Genomic DNA, 11,260 nt, shown 5'->3' with positions numbered 1-11,260 from the left:
TAAAACTGCATTTTATGTTAACCAGAGGTTTGGAATGCATATTTTAGCAGCATTCTAATTTGTAGATTCTATGATATGAGGTTATATTTTTTCATAATCAAAACTAGTGATTTTTTTCTGTAATTCTAGTAGAATATGTTAATGTGTTTTCCTCTCTGTTCTTAGGTGTAAACACAAATCTCATTTTTGTTCCTTCCTAGCTTCCTCTACACTTCCAAAACTTGGAAAAAGTGAGCAGTCTTTCTCTATTTGAATGACAAATCTTGTGGAATATCTGTGTGGAAGAGATTCTCCCATCCCAGGTACAGTATATGAATACTTGTGAAAATACTATGCTCTGGTGTCATTGTTACTTTGTCTGCATACTTCATTATTTGGATCAAAGCCTCATCCTAAAACACATAGTTGGTAACCAAAGTTTTATGTCTTAATACCATTGGATATTTGTATTAATACTTAGTTATTTTTGTTGGTAGCTTGTCATTGGTAATTATAAAAAGTGTTTCTGGATTAAAAATCATGAGCCCTTTTTTAAGTGATCACCTACTGGTATAACTGGCAGAAAATGACTGATGAGTCATTTATTTCTGGGTTTATTTTTAGTCTTGTGTCATGGCTTGAGAAAAACAATAGATAAGAACAAATTAGCAATTTACCTGGCAGAACTTTATTCATACCCAAGAAACAGTGTGTTTTTTAAAGAGATATTTTCTTTGTAATAACTGCTGCATAATCACCTTTTAAATTAGGATATTCCATTTAACAAATTAGTGCCTGAATGGGGCCATAGGTAATTGTAAAAATGTTACATCCCACACTCAGGTTATTATTACCTGGAACTGAAAATGCTATCCTAATCTAATTTTGGAGTGCCAGGGTGAGTGGGGGGATGGAGAGAATGAAACTTGAATCAGTGACCATCTGGCCCAGATTTGGCTGATTTCCTGTGCATTGCCCTTTGTTTCAGCCAGACAATGGATTATTCCTTTTACAGATAAGAATTCTGTTGATGACTTTGTGCTGAATCAGCAGGTTTGGTTTGGGATTTCAAGTATAGATTTATATTGAGAGGCTTTCTCAAGGTTACTTTCTTCACCTTCCTCAATTGCAATATATATATTTGAGATTCTTTTCTATAGTTTAACAAAGTGATGGCTTTGCAGACTCATAAAATACGTAATTGGAAATGTAGCATTCTAGTTTGGTATTACCTATCTTAAATGTTGAAATTTTATCTTTAGTTTCTAATTTTAATATGACTTTTCATGAGGTTTTATGTGAAATCTTTCCTGTGTCTGTTCTTCAGTTTTTTATTTGAACGTTCATTGACTTAAATGCTTTTGTGCTAAATCTAAATAAGGCCTTTATGATGTGTCTGGTAAATAATTTTCTGTGGCAACTATTGCCATATATCTGCCAATTACATTTTAGGAAGTTCAAGCTATTTTCCTGACCTTAAATGCTACCTAATCACCATGACTCTGTTAAAAAAGTGATTATTGACTAGAAGTAGGGAATCTTGTTTGCCTAGCATTCCAAGTGGGTCAACCATCAGTTTCTGTAGGTTTTCTCATAAGCAATAGAGTTCAGAGTATGGTAAAATGGCACTTTTCAGAAGACAAGAGCTAACCTCAGTACTGTCACCTTGTGTGTGACTACAATGTGTATGATCAAGAAATATAAAAATAATTACTTTTTACTTCTGATGTAATAGGAGCATTGTGGTCAGACTTTAAGTCAACATTTTAGTTTAACTCTGTCTTCCGTTACAGTTAAATTGACACCACTCCTGTCCTGAATTTTCTGCAACATTCCTAAACCATTTATAGGTTTGAAATCAACCATCTGATCAGAATTGAGTTTCGAAAGCTGATCTTTTCTTTTTGTGTAGATAAGAGTATAGTCATCAGGTAGAATCAAGGGGCCTGATCATAAAAAAGAAGGCTTAGTAGTTCTTCAGGGATCTAATTAGATAGCAGATGGGACCACAAGGCATAATTCAGTGTCGTTTGGTGTAATTAATTTCAGGTCCACATCCTGGAAAAAAAATGGCTAACAAGAAATGGCACAGAACCTTAGTTTACATCCATCTGGGACATTGTCCATTCCTGTGATTTGGTTCCCATTTTCTTTTGGATATATTTTATTGACTACTAGCTGTATCTGATAATAATGAAGCTTTGTTTAAATGAATAGGTGGTTTGGATACATGTCATGAATGTTAATTGGACCTAAGAGAACCTTCAGAGAAGTGGTTAGAGAGTAAAATAAGGCAGAATTTAGAAACTACATTAACATGGAGGAGGATATTTCTGCTTTCTTTCCCCTACTGCTTTAATCAGAGACTAGTTCAGGGAACTAGTTCGAGGTGGAGGGGAAGGTCTTATCCTTTTTTCCCCTCCCCCTCCTAGTCACTCTGCAACCCCCACCCCCTCAACCTTCAAATCTCACCAAGGAATTATAGTCTCTCTACAGAGGCTCCGTTGCAGATGCCTGGAAAGTTTACACTGCAGAGAGTTGTTTTGTTTGGCATAGCTAATCAGGAGCCAGGCTGGAATTGCTCATAGCTGTCATTCAGGTTTTGTTTCAAAGTCCAAGGACCTGCTGGGAAAAACAAAAAGCTAATGAAAGCTGACTGTATTTAGGCCTCAAATCTGTGGAATCTGAAATGATGTCCTGACAGTGTATTCTTATTCTTCCACATTCTTGCTGTTACTAAGGCAACAGATTTTTTTGAGGCTTTTCATCTTCATTGTCAAGTATTTGCTACACTTATTGTTGTTTTTAAGATTAGAGCAATTCAGATTATCTCCTTTTGAGATGAAGGAAAGAGAGAAAATAATGGAAATAAAATGTCTGAGTCAATGCTAGTAAGATTGTTAATGTTAATGTCTTAAAATCCTTAGGTTCCTAACACTTATTAGGGTGATATCCATGTCCTCGAGTTTGGGAGTGTTGCATATATGAAGTTCCCTTTCCCACAATGTAATTTAGTAGTATTCATATAATCCTTAAAGAAAATATCATAAGAGAAATAGATTTGTAGTGAAATACCATCTTTAAAATCTTTTCTCTTTAATGACAAGCCAAATTTTATGAAGAAATGATGTGCTTGCATTCTTATCTGTACATGATCAAATTCACTTGAATAGGGAATGGATTTTGATGTGTGTGTTTGCTGGTAGAGTTAAGACTTTTAGTATTTGTCTTCACAGGATGTGTTTCTTGGTAGATTAGCATTTGTCTGTATAGAAATGTTTTCATAACCTATTTAGGGCACATCTTATTAGTGGTTTGATAAGTAATAAGGAAAAGATAATTTTGTGCAGACAAGGTGTTCTTTTGATTAGCTTTAGATTTGAGAATTCCCAAAGATATGTGTTCTTTTGATTAGCTTTAGATTTGAGAATTCCCAAAGATATGCTTCAATACCAATCTTATTGTTAAAATGTTGTCTCATTGGAAGATAACACAGTTTCTCCAGAGACTTATCAAACATCTTCATCAAGTATTCTTTTCTCTGTGACAGATGACTAGAATACTGAATTGACTTAGTTTTTGTACTGATCAGATAATTTCACTAATTCGGTCCCAATACACTAAGAGCCTACATTGGAGGAGATAAGATCTGGCTTAATTTTGTTCTGTAAAATAAAAGAGTGAGCAGCTGGCAGAATGGAAGAGAACTCATAAAGGTTCTTGCCTGAAGTGTGGCAGGAGAGCCTCATTAAGAAGTTACTGTGTTTTATAAAAGTGTATTTTAGGGTGAAGGGAAAGTAAGAAAAACATGGGAAGGGGTATCAATGTTCAAGAAGTAAAATGTACTCTCTGTCTGATGATGTAACTGTAACCCTTCTACACATCACCATTACAGTAAATTTTTAAAAAAAATCCAATAAAAATGTATTTTAAAATACCTAAATATGAATCTTTTAGTTTTCCAGAACAGAATTCTTCTTTTCTATCTACTTCTCTAGATTCTATATGCTCAAGGTTCAGCTCAGGTCTTTTATTCACTAGAGCCTCTTCAACTAATTCTGGTATCCAGGTAGATAGAGAGGCTGTGGTTCTTCCGTGGTCACAGCTTCACAGTCTAATGATGTGTTCAGATACAGTTTTTCATGTTTTGTTATATTTTATTTCTTTTCTTTTTTTGTGTGTGTGTGCCAGTTCTAGGGCTTGAACTCAGGGCCTGCACACTGACCTTGGACTTTCTCAAGGCTAGAGCTCTACCACTTGAGCCACAACACCACTTCCAGCTTTTTCTATATATGTGGTACCTGGGAATTGAACCCAGGTCTTTGTGCATGCGAGGTAAGCACTCTACCACTAAGCCAAACTCTTGACCTGTTATATTGTATTTCTTAAGAATGGTCAACATGAGGGACAGCTGAAGGGAAAAAAAAATAACGTAAAAGGAATCACTTGAAACAGGCAAATTTAATCCAGATAACATTTCAAAGAGACAAGACAGTTGTCTCCAAAGGCTAACATGCAGCCTTACTTTAATTACCTTTTTGGGGGGGGCACGGGGGTCATGGGTGCTGTCCCTGAGCTCTTCAGCTCAATGCTACCACCCTATCCTTGAGCCACAGGCCCACTTCCTGTTTTCTAGTAGTTAATTGAAGATGAGAGTCTAAGGTTCTTTTGTGCCCAGGCTGGCTTTGAACCTCGATCCTCAGATCTCAGCCTCCTGAGTAGCTAGGATTACAGGCATGAGCCATCATACCCGGCTTACTTTAACTACTTTTATAATAGAATTTTTCAAATGAGGCTCTGCTGAGCAGCAGCAGTTCTTTGTTTGTTTGTTTGCTTTTTGTTTGTTCGTTTGTTTTTTTATCAGTTGTGGGGCTTGAACTCTAGGCCTGGGAACAGGGAATTTTTGGTACTGAGTTTTGGGCTCCCGGAGGAGCCAAGCAGAGGTATTGCTGCCAACAGAACTCTACCTTTAATGACTCTCTCCACTGGGTTGTGCCCATCATCTTGAAAAGAAGATATGTTGTATTGCTTAAAAAATAGTTTTGAAAATTATAGCTGTTTATTATTAGTGAGCTTTTAAGTTCAAATCAAGATAAAGTGTTTGCATCAAGACTTTGAAAATTGAAACTAACTTCTTTGTGAGATGTGAGTTCCACATTCAATCAGTAGTTTAATGACCCTGACAAGAGGTGTGGGAAGATTTCTCCTTGGAGAAATGTTTGAGTTGGATGTTCTCTAGATTTCCCATCGTTCCAAGTTCTATAGTTGATTTCTTTGCTTACTGTCTTGACACTTGGCTGTTCTTCATTAAGGTTTGTAGTAAACTTTGTCTTCTACTAAATCATAAAGCTCCTGAGAGGGGAACAATGCTTTCATTGCTTTGGATTCTTTAAATCAGCACAGATGTAGGGGCCCAGGAAAAACCAGTTGGTACAAGAAATGACCACAAGGAGCACTTACTTAACTACCTTATTACACCATCAAATCATAAAGGGTGATAAGGGAAAATATTTGCTGGATTTTTTTCTCTGCTATTGCTGCTCTTCAGGAATAGTAGAAATGATGAAGGAGATTAATGATAAGCCTCCTTGCTTTCTTTTTTCCTGGAGGCCATAATACTATTGGGTCTGGAAAAGTGGACATGGCTCCCTGATTCTAACAGATAAAAACCTAAATGTGATCATCTTGACTCTCCATAGCAACTGACTAACAGACTCAAGAGAAGGGTGAAGTGAGAGATTTCCTGGTATTCTGAGTGCAGTTAAGCAAACACATGAACAGGATCATATTGGAATCTAGTCTTCAGGGGTTTTACACTCTGATTCAATTGGTTTTGATTTTATTGAGAGCTAGAACCAAAAGTATGAATTTTTTCAGAATGAAAGATTAGAATGTGGTAATGGTGGTAGGACTGATAAGGGCAGATAGGTGCTAGAATACATTGTAATCTGAAACAGCCTTTTTGCTTATTGTTTTTTTCTGTTGCCTCTCTTTGCACTGGATGAAAATTGGGCAAAGTATTTCCCAGTTCCTAGTACATTGTTTGTGCCTAGCAGACCAAAAGAAAAGCTTATGGAATTAAGCTTATGGAATTCTACAATTGTGACTCTAAGGACCATTTATAAATCACAGTGTTTGCTCTAGTTAGTGCTCATAGTCATTGCTGCTTGAAATCTCCCATGTGTCTACAAACTCAGATGAGTTAAGGGACAAGTTTCATGATGTCAATATCTTGCAGTTCAAATGAGGAGGCTGGTCACATATGTAAAATAGATGTAAATAGATGTTGATAGGTGACAAGAAGAATGACTAGAGCCAGAAATGATTCAAGCATTAAGGAAACTTTGTCATGTTCCTAGAAAAAAGGAATGCTTTTCATTTAGTGAGTAGTTATAAATTCTGTATGAAGTTAGTGCCTGAGTAGCTTTTGGAACAAAAATGTGATAGGGCCAGGATTAGAACATAGGTCTTTTTGATTCCTATTATAAATGCCTGTTTATAATGTCAAAGGAAGATTTAGGGATGACCTTTCTTCCTAAAGCTGTTTTGTAATTTGGGAATTATATATAGCATTTAAAAAGCTGTTAATATCCTTAAAGCCCTCAGGCCTTATATAATAGGCAAGCACTGCAGATGTCAAGGACTCTTAACAGCTGCTTGCTGTGTAGGGTAGGAGATAACATTATAATGCCTTAGGTAATAAGTGCCTTGTCCCACAGGAATAAAGACAGGATCTAATAGTTATAGAGAATATTAAGACAGTTAAGACAACTGATTTGGAAACAGTATACCTGTTTAAAAATATTGGGTCAACTTTTTAACTCATTAAAATAATGTATTACCATTAACATTTTTTGTACTAGATAATCAAAAATAAAGCCTCACAAATGCTAGGCAAAAGTACTCTACTACTGAGCTATCTTTTCAGTCCAAGTACATTACTATATATATATATATATACACACACACACACACACACACACACACACACACACGTATATATTTATATATATAATTTTATTGTTGGTTTGTTTTTTGGTCATGGGTGCTGTCCCTGAGCTCTTTTTTCTCTGTGGATCTTTTTGAGCCACAGCTCCACTTCTGTTTTTCTGGTGGTTAACTGGAGATAAGAGACTTAAGGAGACTTTTCTGTCCCAGCTGGTTTCAAACTACAATCTTCAGATATTAGCCTCCCGAGTTATGGAGTACAGTCATGAGTCTCTGGCACCTGGCCCAAATACATTACTTTTAAGGCCTATAATAAACCTTGATTGTGGACCGGGAGTTTGGCCTAGTGGTTGAATGCTTGCCTAGCATGCACGAAGACCAACATTCGATTCCTCAGTACCACATACATAGAAGAAAGCCAGAAGTGGTGCTGAGACTCAAGTGGTAGAGCTCTCTAGCCTTGGGAAAGTCCAAGAACAGTACTCAGGCCCTGAGCTCAAGCCCAGAACTGGCAAAAAAAAATAAAAAATCAACTTTGATTGTATACATGTATTTATATGATTCTTAGAAACAGCTCACTAAAAGCTTAACCAATTTATCACCATATTTGGATTAGGCTGAGAAACTGGATATCAGAAGCAGGATGAAAGTTTTGTAGAAGGTACAAATATAACAAGAAAGATTTTAAAACATTTTGTTTTGATAAAAGGCTAAAAATGAAATTTAGGTCTTCTCCCCTTGTCTTTCAGCCGCAAAACTCCTCTCACCAGAAGTAACTCCAGTTTTTGGCATATTCTTCTGAAATATCCTATATATGTATGTAAGGAAACATATGAAGATTTTATTTTTCTTTGTGTTTTCTTTTAGTTGTATTTTTAGAGACTGATTAAAAACTTTTCTGTTTCCTAGTGCTCTTCATTAGCACAGGCTGTGTTGTGATACAGTTAAGAGGTGTCACTGGAGTGTCCAACAGAGACTGGATGATAGGTTGTTGAATGTGTTGAAAGGAATCTCATTCTGGAAATAGATGACACCAAAAGTTTCTTTCTTAAAGTCCATGCTATATTGAAGTGCTCTCTGGGTGCTAGGCGATTTGTGTTGACAAAACCCATTTTGGACTTACACTCTAGTTATGAAACCACACTGTGTGGCTACATATATACTATTTCACAGTAAATGTGGAAGATCTTCTAAGCTACTATGAATGATATATAGATATATAAATAAAGTTGCAGAATGGGTTAGGTAGATGACAGTGATTACTATGAATAAAGCAAAAGGTGAAGTCTAAGAACACTTGGCTTGGGAAGTGGGATTGTATTTATACCTCAAACAATTTAATAGGGAAGAAGTAAGGAGAGCCGTTTGTTTCCGTGAAACAGTGAAAGTGAATGACATAGGGACAGTGGGTAAAGCAGTATGAAAGTGAAGCAATTAGAAACTGACAGGAGCCAGGTAGAGGTAGCTACTCAGGGGCCAGAGACCTGGAGGATTGTAGGTGGAAGTCAGGGGAGAAAAATCACCAGGAAGGAGTATCTGCAATTAACCAGTAAAATTACTGGATTGGAGGTGTGACTCCAGTGGCAAAGCACACTCCATGAGTGACAACAGCTGAATGAGACTGTGAAATCCTGAGTTTCAGGTTGACTAGGAGTCAGCTGCATGGTTGAGACCATGCAATGATGTGGGTTTCCAGGTTTGAAGACAGCACACATTTACACAGCTAGTGAGTAACAAGGGCTTACTGAAAGTTGTTGAATAGGAATATGACAATACTGTGTTTTGGAAAGTGACTTTAAGATAGTGCATAAATATGGGCTCAGGTATTGTGGGTCCTAGTGTTAGTGTGGGAAATAAAAGAGAAAGCGAATTTTAAAAAAAGAAGTAGTAGGCTGTATATTGAATTTTGGAATGAAGGAAGTAGAATAAGAGACTGTCCAGTTGTCTGAGAGAAAGATGTTCCTCTTTGTAGAAACAGAACACAAGTGGCTAAGGGAAGATAAGTGATTGAATTTAGATTAAGACTTAAGATGATGGGGAACTATGCAGGTGAAATAGTGTAGTTACAAGAGTGGGCCTAACAGTTTAGAAGTTCAAATTGTGGATGGCCACATCCCCATTGATGCCTTCCTGATTTGATTTAGACTATTTCTTTGTGGAATATGCCTACTCCCTTATTCTTGGATCTATGAGCCTCACCAGGGTAGCGTTCTTTCTTATAGGCTTTGTCTGCCTTTGGCTTGTTGGATGTATTCCTTGAAAATCTGCTTGTTTTTGAGCACATTCCCTTGACCTACAGTCTGTGGTACATGTGATAGTCAGAGATCTGAGCCTGACACCTTGTGCGTAGCTGATACATTTCCATCTTCCTTTTCCAGGTTACCTTCTGAGAGACTGAGCACTTAACAGTACTCTTTTTTTTTTCTTTTTGTCTGTTGGTGGTAGGACTTGAACTCTGGGCCTAGGTGCTGTCCCTGAGTTCTTCAGCTCAAGTCTTGAGCTCTGCCACTAGAGCCACAGTGCCACTTCCAACAGTACAGTACTCTTTTACTTACTTATGTCTACACAGTGCTTTTCAAGGAGGCCACACTTTTTCTGGCTTGGAGCCTGGGAAAGGACAGTCCTAGGATTGCAGGTGATCATTTCATCTTTGATCATCTTGCAGATCTGCTGGCAGGAAATAGTGGCACAGTTGAGTCCATTCATCTCATTAAGGTCTTCCAAGCCTTCTGGAGATTAGCATTTTAAGTCTGACCTTCCTCATGGCTGCGGCTTCCATGCCTAAAAACAATTTTTTTGTTTCAAATTAGTGTTTACATCAAATTGTAATGCAATCAAGATCTCTATAACATCCCAGGTAGAAAATTATATGATACTCTAGTGTGAAGATCAAGTTTTATTTATTTGTCCTGTAGAACTTGTGTGCTGAAGATCCTGTGTTGATTGGAGATCATTGGGTGCCTTGCTGCCTTTTGACAGTACAGAGGTTTGAACTAGGTCAAGCAATATGACTTGAACCAGATACTCAGCCTTTTTTTTCTTTTACTTTAGTTTATCTTTTAGATCATCTTTGGCTTTATGCCCACAGCTTACCACAAATGATGATTCCTTTACCTTACCACAAATGATGATTCCTTTTACCTCTGCCTATGGTGGTGTTGTTTTGCCTTGTTTATTGTTTGGTTTTTTCATTATTGTGCTTATATTTTGTAGTCAGGCCTTGTGTTTTCTAAATAGGTACTATACCACTTGAGCCACTCTGAGAGCCCTTTTTTAAAGTTGATTATTTTCAAGATAAAGTATGCTTTATGCCTGGGCTGGCATGAACTGTATTTCTCCTATTTGTACTTCATTCATAACTTGGGAGTACAGGCAGAAATTACTGTGCCCCAGCCCTTGTTTAAGATGGGAGGCTTAGAAACTTGCATGAGCTAATTTCTATCTGTGACCACCTTCCCCTCTTCTATTCCCCACTCCCACCCCCCACCCAATCTCTGCCTCCCAAGTACAAAGGATTACAAGCTTGAGCCACCACACCTGGCTAGTTCATTTTTTGAGATAAGGTCTTGCTAGTTTATTTGTTTATTTATTTGTCATTCATGGGGCTTGAACACAGAGCCTCAGGACCCTGGGCACTGTCCCTGAGCCTTTTTGCTCAAGGACAGTGCTCTACCACTGAGCCACAGCTCCACTTCTGGTTTTTTGGTGGTTAATTGGAGATAAGAGTCTCAGAGACATTCTTGCCTGGGCTGGCTTTAAACCGCAATCCTCAGGTCTCAGCCCTCCTGAATAGCTAGAATTACAGGCATGAACTACCGGTGCTCAACTCTTGCTAACATTATTATTATTATTATTATTATTATTATTATTATTAGCCCGAGTTAGCTCTGAATCATGACTTTTCCATCTCTGCCTCCTACTTAACTGGGATTACAAATGTGTACCACCATACTGAGCCTTTGGATGCCCCCTTTTGCACTTGTTTCTTTAGGAGGTTAGACCTGAAGTTAATACTGAATTATATATATTTGTTGGTAATTATATGATATTTCTTTTTTCTATACCTAAGTTCCCTGGAAGTCAGGGCTATCGTATTAGGGAAAAGAAAAGATTTAAAAAATTCAATTTATTATAGTTATTAAACCATTCCTAGAAGGTAAAGACTGTGTCTCCTTAGCATGTAAAATAATTCCAAGGTCTTTATAGGTACTTGAAGGATTTTTTTTTTGCCAGTCCTGGGCTTGGGCTTAGGGCCTGAGCACTGTCCCTGGGTTTTCTCAAGGCTACAGCTCTACCGCTTGAGCCTCAGCACCACTTTCAGTTTTTTTCTAGG

General features: G+C 37.4%; 1 protein-coding gene across 1 annotated transcript in view; it reads left to right on the top strand.

Moving 5' to 3' along the window:
- Nucleotides 1-206: 206 nt before the first annotated feature.
- Greb1l (GREB1 like retinoic acid receptor coactivator) overlaps nucleotides 207-11,260 on the top strand; it is a 200,747-nt gene continuing 189,693 nt past the window's right edge. Inside the window, exon 1 of the mRNA XM_090353356.1 lies at nucleotides 207-302. The gene's annotated coding sequence lies outside the window, so the exon portion shown is untranslated. The remainder of the gene's footprint in view (nucleotides 303-11,260) is intronic.

The sequence above is a fragment of the Megascapheus bottae genome, chromosome 19 (assembly GCF_031878675.1).
Source record: "Megascapheus bottae isolate mThoBot1 chromosome 19, mThoBot2.hap1, whole genome shotgun sequence".
Classification (NCBI taxonomy): Eukaryota; Metazoa; Chordata; class Mammalia; order Rodentia; family Geomyidae; genus Megascapheus; species Megascapheus bottae.
Note: the sequence above shows the minus strand (reverse complement) of the source record. Positions and strands in the feature narration are given on the sequence as shown.